The sequence below is a fragment of the Mus pahari genome, chromosome 3 (genome assembly GCF_900095145.1).
Source record: "Mus pahari chromosome 3, PAHARI_EIJ_v1.1, whole genome shotgun sequence".
NCBI classification, from domain to species: Eukaryota; Metazoa; Chordata; class Mammalia; order Rodentia; family Muridae; genus Mus; species Mus pahari.
In genome coordinates, this window is record NC_034592.1 from 137497486 (window position 1) to 137510538 (window position 13053).

Below are 13053 nucleotides of genomic sequence, written 5' to 3' on the forward strand. Positions count from 1 at the left end.
AAAAGGAAGGAACGAAGGAAGGAAAGAAGGAAGAAAGGAAAGGAGAAAGGAAGGAAGAAAAAGAAGGAAGAAAAGAAAAAAGCCTTGGAGATGTAGAGAGCAAGGCTAAGAATGTCCACTTCATCTGGAGGTGAGGAAAAATGATTTAGCAGGCTGGCGCGCAAGGCCTGCCGGGGCCTGTAGTCCGGACTGCTCCGAGGAGGCCGCGCCTGCGCACTAGGTGTGAACTAGCTCTAGTCGCTGTAGTCGGGGCTCGGGACCGGCTGCCATCTTAGCGGAGGGACTGAGGAGTCGTCGCCGCCCCGAGTCCCGGTAAACACCCGCAGGCAGACTGGGGTCATTTCTGTGGCTTGGAGGGAGTTTGGATGGACAGGCATGGGGAAAGCGAAGGGTAGAGGAGTGTGGCGCTCGAGTCTGGACCTAGAGCCGGGGCTGCTCTTCCCGCAGCCGGTGTCCGTGGGGGGCGCCCGGAGAGCCGGCTGGTGGCCCGAGCCGAGTGGCGGGTGGGTCAGCAGGTCGAACCGAACTGCTAGTGCTTGGCCTGGGCGCCCGGAGCCTGTGGCCCCGCGAGACCCAAGTTGGGAGAGAGCCGAGCCGCGGCGGACGTGGGCAGGGTCCAACCCCGCGCTCCGCTGCCGCGCCCGGGGGTTCCTCTCCCGCGGCCCGGCCTATGCGCGGGGCCGGGTGGCAGCGGCCTGCCCGCGCGACGTGGCCCTCTGAGGGGCGGCGGCCGGGCCCACCTGCCACCTGGCAGGCTCCCCCCGAGACTTTTCTAAGCTCCCACTCGCGGAGGACCTTCCCCAGTGGCTGCCTCCCCTTCTGTCTTGTACTTTCCTCTTTCCTCCATTGTCCCCACTCATGGTGGTCCCGGCCCAGGCCGGCGCCGCCGACTTTTGCAGACGTGGAGCTGTCACAGTCCTTTCTATCGTATTTTTCTTTAGCAAAGAAAAAAGTAGAGGTGAGCGTATTTGAAAGGTGGAAGCCCGATGAGGGCAGGACTTTTAAATAGAAGACTCGAGTTTTGAGATATAGTTCCCGGCTGCAACTTCAAGAGAGGAAAAATATATAAGGGCCAGTGCACCCGAAGTAGGCATTGGGCCTAAAGTTAGAGATGTGACCAGGTGAACTTGCACAGTACCCCAAATTCACAGTTCCCCAGTCGCTTGTTTTCTTGGCTGTGTTCGAATCCTAATCCTGTTGAGTGTTTTGCTCCTCCTTAACAGCTGCCGTGAGCTTGTTCTTAAGGGAGCAGTGGGAGAAGAGTGAGGTTTTCTTCTTCAAAGTTGACAGAACACAACACCCCTCATCATTCTCTGAAGTGGGTGCTTCCCCTGTATCCTTATCTTAAGAAAGTGGGTAAAGGCTGTGCATGTTCACTCCCAGGATTGGCAGAGGGCGTGGTTCTCATCGGAAATAAAGTCTTTTGGGGGCAAGTTTGAGATTCAGCCTTGTGCATCACAGGGTTACCTAAAGCTTAATTTTTTTGCAGGTTTAAAAACTATTGAAATTCTCTTTTGAACAGTGAATATACTTTGTATGTGTGAGTTCAGGAATTCAAACTTTAGATGCCAACAAGGATATAATAGGAAACCAGAAGCAAGTGCCTAATACTTGTTTATTGTATTCTAGAGTAAGTTCTACATTCGTTAAAACAAACAAACAAACAAACAAACAAACAAACAACAAAGCTTTACTTAAGAGATAGAACTGATCCGTGGTCCCAAAGTTGGCCAGGAGTGTAGTTACAAGAGCTTTAATTTTTTTTTGTTTTTGTTTTGAGACATGATTTGCTCTGTATCGCAGACTGGACAAGAACACACTGTATGTAAACTTAGGCTGGCATCAGACGTCATTCTGTCTTCCTGCCTCTCCCTCCCAAGTGCCGGGAGTATAGGTGCGTACCATGAGAGTGGGCTAAGGAGAAATTTTTAGATTTGTTTACTTGTGTGTGTATGTGTCCGTGGGCATACCATGACTTGAGTTGGAAGTCTGAAGATAACCTTCAAGAGTGTTTCCTCTTTCCTGTGTGTTCTAGGGTTCAAACTCAGGTCATCAGGCTTGCATAGCAAGTGACTTTACTTGTTGAGCTATTTTGCTGGACCAGGAGAGATTTTTGAAAGTAGAGTTTTCAGCTTGGTCGGTAGAGCCCTTGTTTACCATACACAAGGTCCAGAGTTTATTTTAAACTCTCAGAAGCATTGGGAGGTGAGGCCACCTCAACTTCTTGAGACCCTTTTAAAAAAGTAGATTCTCTCAGGTCTCATTTTTGAGATAGAATAGTGGATCTGGATTGGCGTCTATCACTGTATTTACAGATGGGCCGTAGGTAGTTGGGATGGTCTTGGAAACACTGAGGTAAATGATAGTATGGTTATAACAAAGACAGCACAAAAAAACTTTGAGATGGGGGAGGAAGTGGAAGTGGCCAGTGTGGGAATCGTTGAGGGAAGTGGCAAGACCTGTGTATGAAGGTCATCATGATTCCTGGCCATCAGCTACATAGTGGGTCCTGGCTCAAAGAAGGTTTGCACTATGGACCTGAAGTTCTAGAGCAGTGGTTCTCAAACTGGGTTTTGGGCCCTTTGGCAAACCTCTAGCTCCAAAAATATTTACATTGTAATTCATAACAGTAGCAAAATTACAATTATGAAGAAGCAGCAAAAAATAAATATTATGGTTGGGGCTTACCACAGCATGAGGAACTGTATTAAAGGGTCACAGCATTAGGAGGGTCGAGAAGCTCTGGTCTAGAGGATGAGTAGGAATGTGGCAGAGGTGAAGAAAGGGAAGGAAATACCTTAATACCTTGAGGTGTGTGTCAATTAGGAATGTGGGAGAAAGGGAGTTGAGTGTGTAGGAAGCAGTGGACTCAGGACCAGAAGGCAAAAGGAACCGATTCTGGAAAAGCTCCACATACAGTGCTAACTCTCTTGAATTTGATGTCGTGAGAGATCAAGGTTTTTGGGAAAGGAAGTGGTGTAAGTTGGTGTTTATTTTTTTAAAAAAAAATGGCTCTGATGATAAAAGTGAAAGGACCAGAGTGACTGTGACAGAAGTGTCCCTTGTAAGTGACAGGCTGGCCTTGGCTGAGTGTCTCATTTGGCTGATATAATAATGTTGCTGTGTCTGTTTTAGGGCTAGTCTGATTGAAGGCTACCTTTTCTTTAAGGATGTGTTCATTAGCATCTTTGAGAAATTAGAATCAGATTAGATGCAATTTGGAAGAGAACTTGAGTTTTGGGATATAATTGATTACTATCAGTGCACCGATCCATGTTTGGTCAGTGTGTTTTCCAGTCACAGAAATGTGGTACTTGAACTTTCCATTTGGAAGAGTCTGTCTCCTTTATAGTGGCAAGTATGCTTTAGGTTGTAGGTCAGCTTTCATGGAAATAACTTCTGGAAGTAGTGTTAGGGAGGACTCTGGCCATTGTGGCTTGTGCCTCTAATCCCACCACTCAGGAATCTGAGTCAGAAGAACTGACAGCCTGGACTACATAGCGAACTCCAGGCCAGTCTGCTTCAATGTGAGGACCCTACCCCCCTCCCCAAAAGTTGATTCTGATTGTGTTCTCTGGGGAAGTATATTATGACTGATGTCACATCTCTAGTGAACAGTTATCAAGTAGGTAGTGTGTATGTATGTGTACATGCACATGCCACATAGACACATACATACTAAATATACTATTCTTACACTGGCCCAATCTCTTAGCTTTCTGTTTTTGTTTTTGAAGACAGGGTCTCAGTATATAGACCATACTGGTTTTGAACTCACAGATATTCATTTGCTTGGCTTACATAGATAATTCCAGGCGAGCCAGATATACACAATGAGATCTTGTTTCTAAAGGAGAAGAAGGAAGGAAAAGGAGAAGAAAAAAAGTAGTATTTTACCTAAAAACTATGTAAGAGTCAGAGCTAGACTAGAACCAAATGTTACAACTCTGGTATTTTTCAGATTCCCACAGTGAATGGATGCTGCTACAAGCATCTGTGTCAGATGAGAAAAAACAAAGACGGCTTCTAGCCTATGGTATTTAAGAGTTTAATGAAGCATTAGCCTAGATGTGAGCTTAGTTTACCCCTTTTGACTCAGGAAATTGAGTTGGTACTAATAGGAAACTGCTGGTCATCAGGGTCTCTTTTCTCTCTTGTGCTTTACCTCTCATAGTTTGAGGGTTGGCTTCATTGTAAGAACTGAGGTAAAAGTATGTAAGTTTGTTTTTTCTTGTTGTGTTTATAGCGCCTCGCCAAATTATGGGTTCATAGTAAGCATTCAGTAAAGACATGCTAATTTTTGTACTGTAAATGATACTGGTTTGGGGTCAATATAAATCAATAAGGGACTCAGAGAATAGAATTGTGGCCTTCCATGGTTGAGAGGCTTGCCCTCGTCTGCAAACATTATTAGGTTGCATCTATTCTCATGAATAACAGCACCAGTCAGAAGCTGTCTGGGACCTGTCCTAGTCTGCTAGTCAGTGCTGTTGGAAAGCAGCTGCCAGCTTTAAGCTCTTTTGCAGCTTTTTAAAACTAGTAATAGTCAGACACGGTCCCTAGGAGTGTCTGACTCGTGGCCTTTATAGAGAGAATGTATATGGCAATCCTGATTTTGCAAATATCCATCATAACCAAGTGGATATTCTCCCTTACTGTGCACAGGTAGTCCTCTCAGAAGTCACTGCCTTATCTATTCTCTATAAGAAAACTCTTTCTCGTGTTTTGTTTTTTTGAAGGCTTTATGCTGGGGAATAAAGACCCTGCTTTTGAGATTCCCAAAGTTATCACCTGTCTCTCCGTTTTATCCAGAGTACTTTATTTATGGACCCCCCTCTTCTCTTTCAGGTAACATGCATTTCACAGTGGCCTTCTGGAATCAACGCCTTAACTCTAAGAAGTAACCCAACTATTGAGAATTTGAGGTGTGGTGACATTCCTGTGAGAGACATTTGGGGGCAGTATGGAGTAGAGGGCATCATCTAACCACCACAAAGAGCTTTGTGGGAGAGAGTGTTAGTGGTCACATGAATTGCTTTTCTACTTGCGCTGTGTTATAAATATTTATCTCCTTAAACATGTCCAGACATATGTATGTGATGGTTAAGAATCGGGGGAATTGTTGAGCAGTGATGGCACATACCTTTAATTCAAGTATTCAGGAGACAGAGGCAGGTGGATCTCTAAATTCGAGGCTAGCCTGGTCTATAGAGGGAGTTCCAAGACGACCAGGGCTACACAGAGAAACCCTGCCTCGGTGGAAAAAGAAAGTGGAGAAATTAATAAGAGGGCATCATAGTATAGTGCAGAAATAGGAAGAAAAGATCTGGGCTCTAGTTTGATTTTTGCAGTTAGTCTATGCAACTTTCTTAGTCCTACTAGCCTCAGGTTGACTATCTTCCTTATAGACATTGTTTTTCTTTTCTACCTCCCTGGGATTATTGTGAGGACCAAATAAAACAATACACATTAAATCTTCAGAATTGATAATAAGGGGCTAGGGATGTAGTGCAGTCGCTTGCCTATCATTCATGATGCTCTAAAGTGAAACTCCTAGCACTGAATTAGTTGGGAGTAGTAGAACAATCCTATATAATCCCAGGGCAATCAGCAGTTCAAGGTCGCCTTTGGCAACATAGTGAATTAAGGCCATCTAGGGATACATGACCCTATCTGGAAAAAAAAAAAGAAGGGAAGAAAACTAATTCATAGCTTACAACATCTAGATCTAAGATAGGATAAATTCATACTATTATTATAAGGAAAACACTGTAAGATAGATTCATTTTAAAGGTCAAGAAAGAGTAGAGCTGGGGGTGGTAGCACATGTCTTTACTCAGGAGGCAGAGGCAGAGAGGCAGAGAGACACAGAGGCACAGAGGCACAGAGGCAGAGAGGCAGAGACAGAGGCAGAGGCAGAGAGAGGCAGAGGCAGGCATATATCTGTGAGTTTGAGGCTAGCCTGGTTTATATAGCAAGTTCTAGGTCAGCCAGTGCAACATAGTAAGACCCTGTCTCCTTAAAAATCAGAGAAGAGAAAGATTAGGGTGTATGTGAAAAAAGTTAAAAGTGAAGTAAGTATGCAGGTGAAAGTGAACTGTCAGGTAAGGAAGCTGAAGAGAGAATTTTGCAGTATTTTCCCAAAGGAATTCCAGTCATTACCTCTGAGAAATACCTGCACTGCCATAGGTTTGTTGGAGCATTATTTTTAATAGCCAAGTAGAAACAGACATGTCTGTTGATAGACACATGGGTAAATATGTACTATCTATATATTTTATACATACACACACATATAATGTATATTCATAATAGGAAGTACTACTCAGCCTTAAAAAAAAAGGAAAGCTACCCATTTGGGATAGCATAGATGAACCTAAAAAATACTATGTCAGATAAATTAATACACAGACGAATGGATGATCTCACATATAGAATATAGAAAAGTCACTCTTAGAAATGGAGAGAACGGTGTTAACAAAGGTTAAGTACAGAAAATGGGAAGATGTTGGTCAAACAATACAAACTTAGGAATTAAAAGATGAAAAAAGCTGGGCAGTGGTGGCGCACGCCTTTAATCCCAGCACACTTGGGGGACACAGGCAGGAGGATTTCTGAGTTCAAGGCCAGCCTGGTCTACAGAGTGAGTTCTAGGACAGCCAGGGCTATACTGAGAAACCCTGTCTTGAACCACCCTCCCCCCCCCAAAAAAAAAAAAAACCAAGAAAAAGAAAAGATGAATAAAATTTGAAAAACTGTTGGGCATAGTGACTAATAACTATAATCTCAGCTCTTGGAAGACTGAAATAGGAAGCTTGTGAATTTGAGGTTAGCCTGGGCTACTTGGCAAGGCTTTCTCTCCCTTTAGTTCCTTCAGAATCCAGTAATAATAGGATACTTGAAATTAACTAAAAGAGTAAACCTTGGTTGATAAAGAACCTGCCTTACAAGCATGAGGACCTGAGTTTGGATCCCCAGAGCCCGCCTAAGAGCCGGGCATGGTACTGGCACACACCCATACCTCCTACAGTGGGAAGTGCAGAGCAGAGACCAACAGATCTCTGAAGCATATCTGTCAGCCAGCCTAGAAGAATCAGTGAGCTTGAGGGTTAGTGAGGGACCCTGTCTCAAAAAGTAAAGATGTAAAACTGAGGAGAGACCTGGGCGGTTGCTTATGGAGCACAGCCATGTCACTATGTTAGTGTGCCCTCCTCTCTTCCCTTTTCCTTTTCTTCTATTTCTTTTCAGAGCATGCTTTCCCTGATAGTCTGACCTCTCTCACTCTTTTTTCTATGAAGTTATAACCCCCTCCTTACTATTAGCCATGCTGTGCTGCTTATCTACCTCATGCTAACCTCCATTGCCGAACATGTTGATTTCAATGGCATGTTTTTTCTCTTCCTCTTTGTCCATTTCCTTCTCTTGACAGCTGCCAAGATTTGCAGTGTGCCTGTTCTGGTTGTTTTTTTTTTTTTTTTTTTTAAATTCTAATAAAATTATCCTCAGACTTAAAGGCTACATCTGTTAATGCTATAGTCATGTACACAAAGTACATATATACCACACATGCACGAGTGAGCACATGGGTACATACATACACACACACACACACACACACACACACACACCAGTGAGATGAAGCAGCAAAAAAAAAAAAAAAAAAAAAAAAAGAAAAGAAAAAAGAAAAAAAGGTTTGAGCAAGCCTGATTCCCCAATTTAGATTCCTAGAACTCATGGTTGAGAGAGAGAACTGACTCCCATAAGCTGTCCTCTGACTACCCATGCTCACATATACAGATACGTACACACAATGATAATGATTTTTTTTTTTTTAAAGGATGGCATCATGGCACATGCCTTTAATTCCAGCACTTGGAGGCCAGAGGCTGGCAGATCTTTGTGAGTTCAAGGCCAGTCTACATAGTAAGTTCTAAGACAGTCAAAGCACAAGGTCAGGGGTATAAGGCTATCCTGTTTACAGAGCAAGTTTGAGGCAGCCTGGACTACCTGAGATCTTGTCTCAAAAAGACACACTCACCAGAGAAAGAAAAAGAAGAAAGAAAAGGAAAGACTGGGTCCCTGAGGATTAGTGCCTAACCACACCTGAGACAATTAATTGCCAGTCTCCAACATCTCTTGGCACTCAGGCATAATTTGTCTCCACCATGAATATTAATGTTTATTCTTTTCTCATTTGTGTGACTTTTCGATTTAGTTTGTATTAATTAATCTCCCTATAAATGCTTAAGACAGGATTAGACTTGGTTGGCTTCTTTTTTTTTTTTTTTTTTCGGTTTTTCGAGACAGGGTTTCTCTGTATAGCCCTGGCTATCCTGGAACTCACTTGGTAGACCAGGCTGGCCTCGAACTCAGAAATCCGCCTGCCTCTGCCTCCCGAGTGCTGGGATTAAAGGCCTGCGCCACCAGGCCCGGCTTATTTGGTTGGCTTCTTAAAGGAGTCTCACCTGCTGTAATCAAATGCTTGCTTAAATATGCTCTTTTTGATAGTTATGGAGAAAAAGGAAGTAGATAATGGTGTGATTTGTGGAGGAATTTGTAAGAGAGAGAAGAGGTGATTAGTAATTAGAGTGGAAAGAATTTGCTTCAGATTGGTACAAGGCATAAAGATGAAATATTTAGATTTTAAAAAGGGAAAAAAAAGGTGTTATCTGCAGTAAAGAAGCAAATTAGCTTCCATTCCTTCAATGTTGGTCTGACCAGAAAAATATAAAGAAGTATCCCAGTACTGTAAAAGACTTTCTGTTTCCAAATATCTTAAAATGTTCCTCAAAGTATCCATTTTACCCCAGCTCACAAAGCAGTTGATTTTGGAAAGATACCTGGGAGACTTGTGTTATAGTTTTTATCTTACATAATCTTCTGCAGTTGACTTAAATTTGTCAGGGTCTTGTATCCCCCCACTCCAAAAAAAAAAGGTAGGGTAACTAACACTGACTGGCCTTAAGGTCACTGTGTATCTAAGGATGACCTTGAGCCTCCCAAGTGCTAGAATTCCAAGGATGCTCCACTCCACCCCTGTCTACTGAGGGTTTGCCTGTGTATGAGGTTTCAGATGCCTTCCTGTTCAGTCTCTTATCTTATACTTTGTGTTTCATGTGCTGACTCACTACTTCCTTAGGGCTTTGTTAACATCACCATATAGGACTGGTATCAGCAACATAAAGTTTTCTAATATTCACTGCTTTTACAAGTAAGGAGCTAGAGCCAGCCTTATTTCCAGTACTCGGAGGCAGAGGCAGCTGGATATCTGAGTTTGAGGCCAACCTGTTATGCCTGGTCTACATAAAGAGACTCTGTCTTTTTTTTTTCTTTTTTTTTTTTTTTTTTTTTTTGGTTTTTTGAGACAGGGTTTCTCTGTGTAGCCCTGGCTGACCTGGAACTCACTCTGTAGACCAGGCTGGCCTCGAATTCAAAAATTTGCCTGCCTCTGCCTCCCAAGTGCTGGGAAGAGACTCTGTCTTTACAAATACATACATATATACTACATTCATACATACATACACATACATACATACATAAAAATAGAGTGGGGACATGTTGTCTTCTGTTTTAAACTTTGACACAAATATTTGAAGGAAACGAAGAATAGAAATGTTAGTGGGTTTTGTTGTTTTTTGAAACAGGGTCCCATGTACCCTAAGCTGGCCTCTAAGTTACTATGTAACTGATGCTGGTCCTACACTCATGAGCCTTCTGCCTTTTCCTCACAGTGCTGCCATTACAGACATGGACACAATACTGCATTACATTGTTGAGCTGCTGCTGCTGCTGCTGCTGCTGCTGCTGCTGCTGCTGCTGTGTTAGGTCCCAAGGGATACTCAAATAGAAAATTCCTCCTGCTTTAAGAATTTTGTGGGGCTTTTGGGGGGTGGAAAAGGGGGGAGTGAGGAAGAAACTACTTGTAGGCAGTCACACTTCAGTATAAGAAATAGCATAAAAAGATTGCATGACATTGAAATTTAAGATGTTTATCTCGTGTTTCTTTAATATAGCTGAATATATTCTAAGTACCATTCTCCTAATTATCAGCTTGGCTATATTAAGAAATATGAGATGTGGTTCTGGAAGTGTAAGTAGAGGACCACCCAGCATTAACAAAGCCTTCAGTTTGTCCCACAGCATGACATAGTGATCCTAGCACTCAGGAGGATCAGAAATTCATGGTCATTTTTAGTTATATAGCAAGTTTGAGCCCTTTGGGATTACATGAGACCCTTGTCAAAAGAAGAAAGGAAGAGAAAAAAGAAAGAAGAAAAAGCAGTATTTGTTAGTAAGAAACTTGCCATTTCTCTCCACGTCTAGAAACTTTACCCTAATATTTAGACATAGTTTTCTATCCCAGAAAAGAGAAGCATTTTCATACCATACTATTTATAGTAACAGCAGCCTATTGAGCTTAGTCCCTACAGAAAGGCCAACAGTGGCTTGCTTGCTTTCTGGTATTTTGTTTTGTGTGTGTATGTGTATGGTGAATGTGCACATGTGTATGCCTGGAATGGAAGAGGACAGTCAGGTGTCATAGCACTCTGCACCATATGCCCCTAACAGATTTCTCAGAGATTGAGAGTTAGGCTGGCTGCTGCCAAGCCTTGGCAATCCTCCTGCCTGTGTTCCCACAACACTGGAGTTCTGGGCTTCTTCTGTGGGTGCTTAGGTTTAAACTCAATTTCTCATGATTGTGCACAATAAGTGTTTTATCCACTAAACCATCATTCAGCCCCGCAATAAACTTGCTTTTTGAGGAAATAGATACTGTTTTATTTGGGTTTCACATTTTATGAAAGACAACTTGTTTGTTTGTTTTTTGAGATAGGGTTTCTCTGTATAGCTCTGGCTGTCCTGTAACTTACTCTGTAGACCAGACTGGCCTTGAATTTACAGATTTGCCTGTCTCTGCCTCCTGAGTGCTGGGATTGAAGGCATGTGCCACTGCTACCCAGCAAAACTTTTTAAAATTACCTTTATTTATTTGTGTGTATGTGTGAGGTGGGTGGGGATGTGTGGAGGTCAGAGGACAACTTGCAGGAGTAGGGTCTCTATACCCTGTGAGTTTGGGGGATCAGATTCAGGTCGTTGGATTTGGCAGCAAGCACCTTTATCTGCTGTTTGCATTTAGGTAAAATAATTTATTCCCTAGTTATCAGGGTAAATAAGGACAAAGCTCTAAATGCAATCTTGATACTAGAAAGGATGCTAAAGGTTCACTCTTTAGAGGTTAACTGCTTCAAAGTTGGAGAGATTGGGGTTTTCATAAATTGGCAGTTTGACCTTGGTCAAATCATTTAATCTTTCTAGGGAGAATATTGTAGACTTAGGTGTTTGTAAGAGCTAGATAAACATTTAAGTCTGTAAAGTCAGATTAGAGTGAGACTTTGTGAACTTGGAAAGTTGTTGGCTAGTTGTTATTATTATTGCCAGGTTTCGTGTGAGACAGTATTATGTATTGTAGGTGGGCTTTTGTCCTCCTCACTAGCAACAAATAACCTTGGACTTTAAAATTTCTGTTATTCTGTAAGGGTGGGGTCATGCTCTTGTGAAGTCAGAAGACTTACGTTTTAGAGTTGGTTCTTTCCTTCCATCATTACATGGGTTCCAAATAGTAAACTCAAGCTGTGAGGCTTGGCCAAGTGCCTTACCTCCTGAGCCACTCACCAACCCCCATGATTTTGAACTTGCTGATCCTTTACTTCCTGAGTGCTGGGATTATAGCATGTGTACCACTTTGTGGTATTGTGCATTGAACCCAGGCTTCTTACATGTAAGGCAGGAGCCATATCTGCTGAGCTGCATCCCCATCCTTTTATTTTCCTTTTGAACCAGTCTCACTTGGAAGCCCTAGCTGGAAGCTACTCATGGCAGTCCTTCTGTGATTACAAGCTTGAGCCACCATACTCTACCCTTGAAATCTGAAAACAGGGTCTTACTTTGTAGTCTAGGCTAACCTTGAATTTTAGATCCACCAGTGTTGTGAGATTTAGGATTGATTATAGTTCTGCATTGCAGGACCCAGTAGGCCCAGGAGGATTTTTTGATTGTTTGTTTGTTTTGTTTTCATTTTGTTTTGTTTTAATGGTTTCATGCAGCCCATGTTGGCCTCAAATTCTCTGTGACTTGAACTTCTGATCCTCCTGTATCTGAGTGCTGAGATTATAGGAATGTGCCACCACATCTGATTTATGTAGTGCTGGGGATTCAACACAGGTTATCAGACATTTTAGGCATACATTCTACCAACTGAACTGTACCCTCAATTCAAGCTAAGGTTTGTTTGTTCCTTTTCCTCTCTGAGGCAGGGTTTCTCTGTGTAGCCCTGGTTGTCCTGGAACTTACTCTATAGACCAGGCTGGCCTCGAACTCAGAAATCCTCCTACCCCTGTCTCTCAAGTGCTGGGATTAAAGGTATGCGCCACCACTGCCTGGCTCAAGTAATCAACTGAAATATTACTTGAGTTTTCAGGAAAAGCCACAAATGTAGTGGTTGTAAAAGTTAAAATGTTTTCAAGATTAGAAAAATAAATTGTGAAATATGGACATGGATTCAAGTTATTCTGAATGACCTGCTTCTAAATAGAAAGGTTACATGAGTTTATTTTAATCAAATCACAAAACCACATATCAACATATGTAATAGTACATTGCCATGTATGAGGTAACTGAGCTACTGAAAGCTGTAGATTTGACATTTTTCTTTTGTTTTTATTTATTTATTTATTTAATTTTTTAAAGTTTTGAGACAGGGCTGGCCAAGAATTCATTGTGTAGACCAGGATGGCCTTGAACTCAAGTACAAATTTGACTGGCTTTTCCTCCTGAGTGCTGGGGTTAAAGGCATGTACCACCATGCCTGGCTTATTTGTTTGTTTGTTTGTTTAGTTTTTTTGAGACAGACTTTCTCTGTGTAACAGCCCTGACTTGCTCTGTAGACCGTTTGGTCTCAAACTCACAAAGAGCTCTGCCTCCCAAGAGCTGAGATTAAAGGCATGGCCACTATGCCCAGCCTTATTTTTTATTTTTATTTTTATTTTTTTTTTT

At 42.4% G+C, this 13053-nt stretch overlaps 1 protein-coding gene across 2 annotated transcripts in view; it reads left to right on the top strand.

Annotated features, from left to right (window-relative positions):
• Positions 1–207: 207 nt before the first annotated feature.
• Positions 208–13053, top strand: part of Itch (itchy E3 ubiquitin protein ligase) — a 94877-nt gene continuing 82031 nt past the window's right edge. For both annotated transcript variants that reach the window (XM_021192073.1, XM_021192072.1), the window contains exons 1-2: positions 208–312; positions 4849–4925. The gene's annotated coding sequence lies outside the window, so the exon portion shown is untranslated. The remainder of the gene's footprint in view (positions 313–4848; positions 4926–13053) is intronic.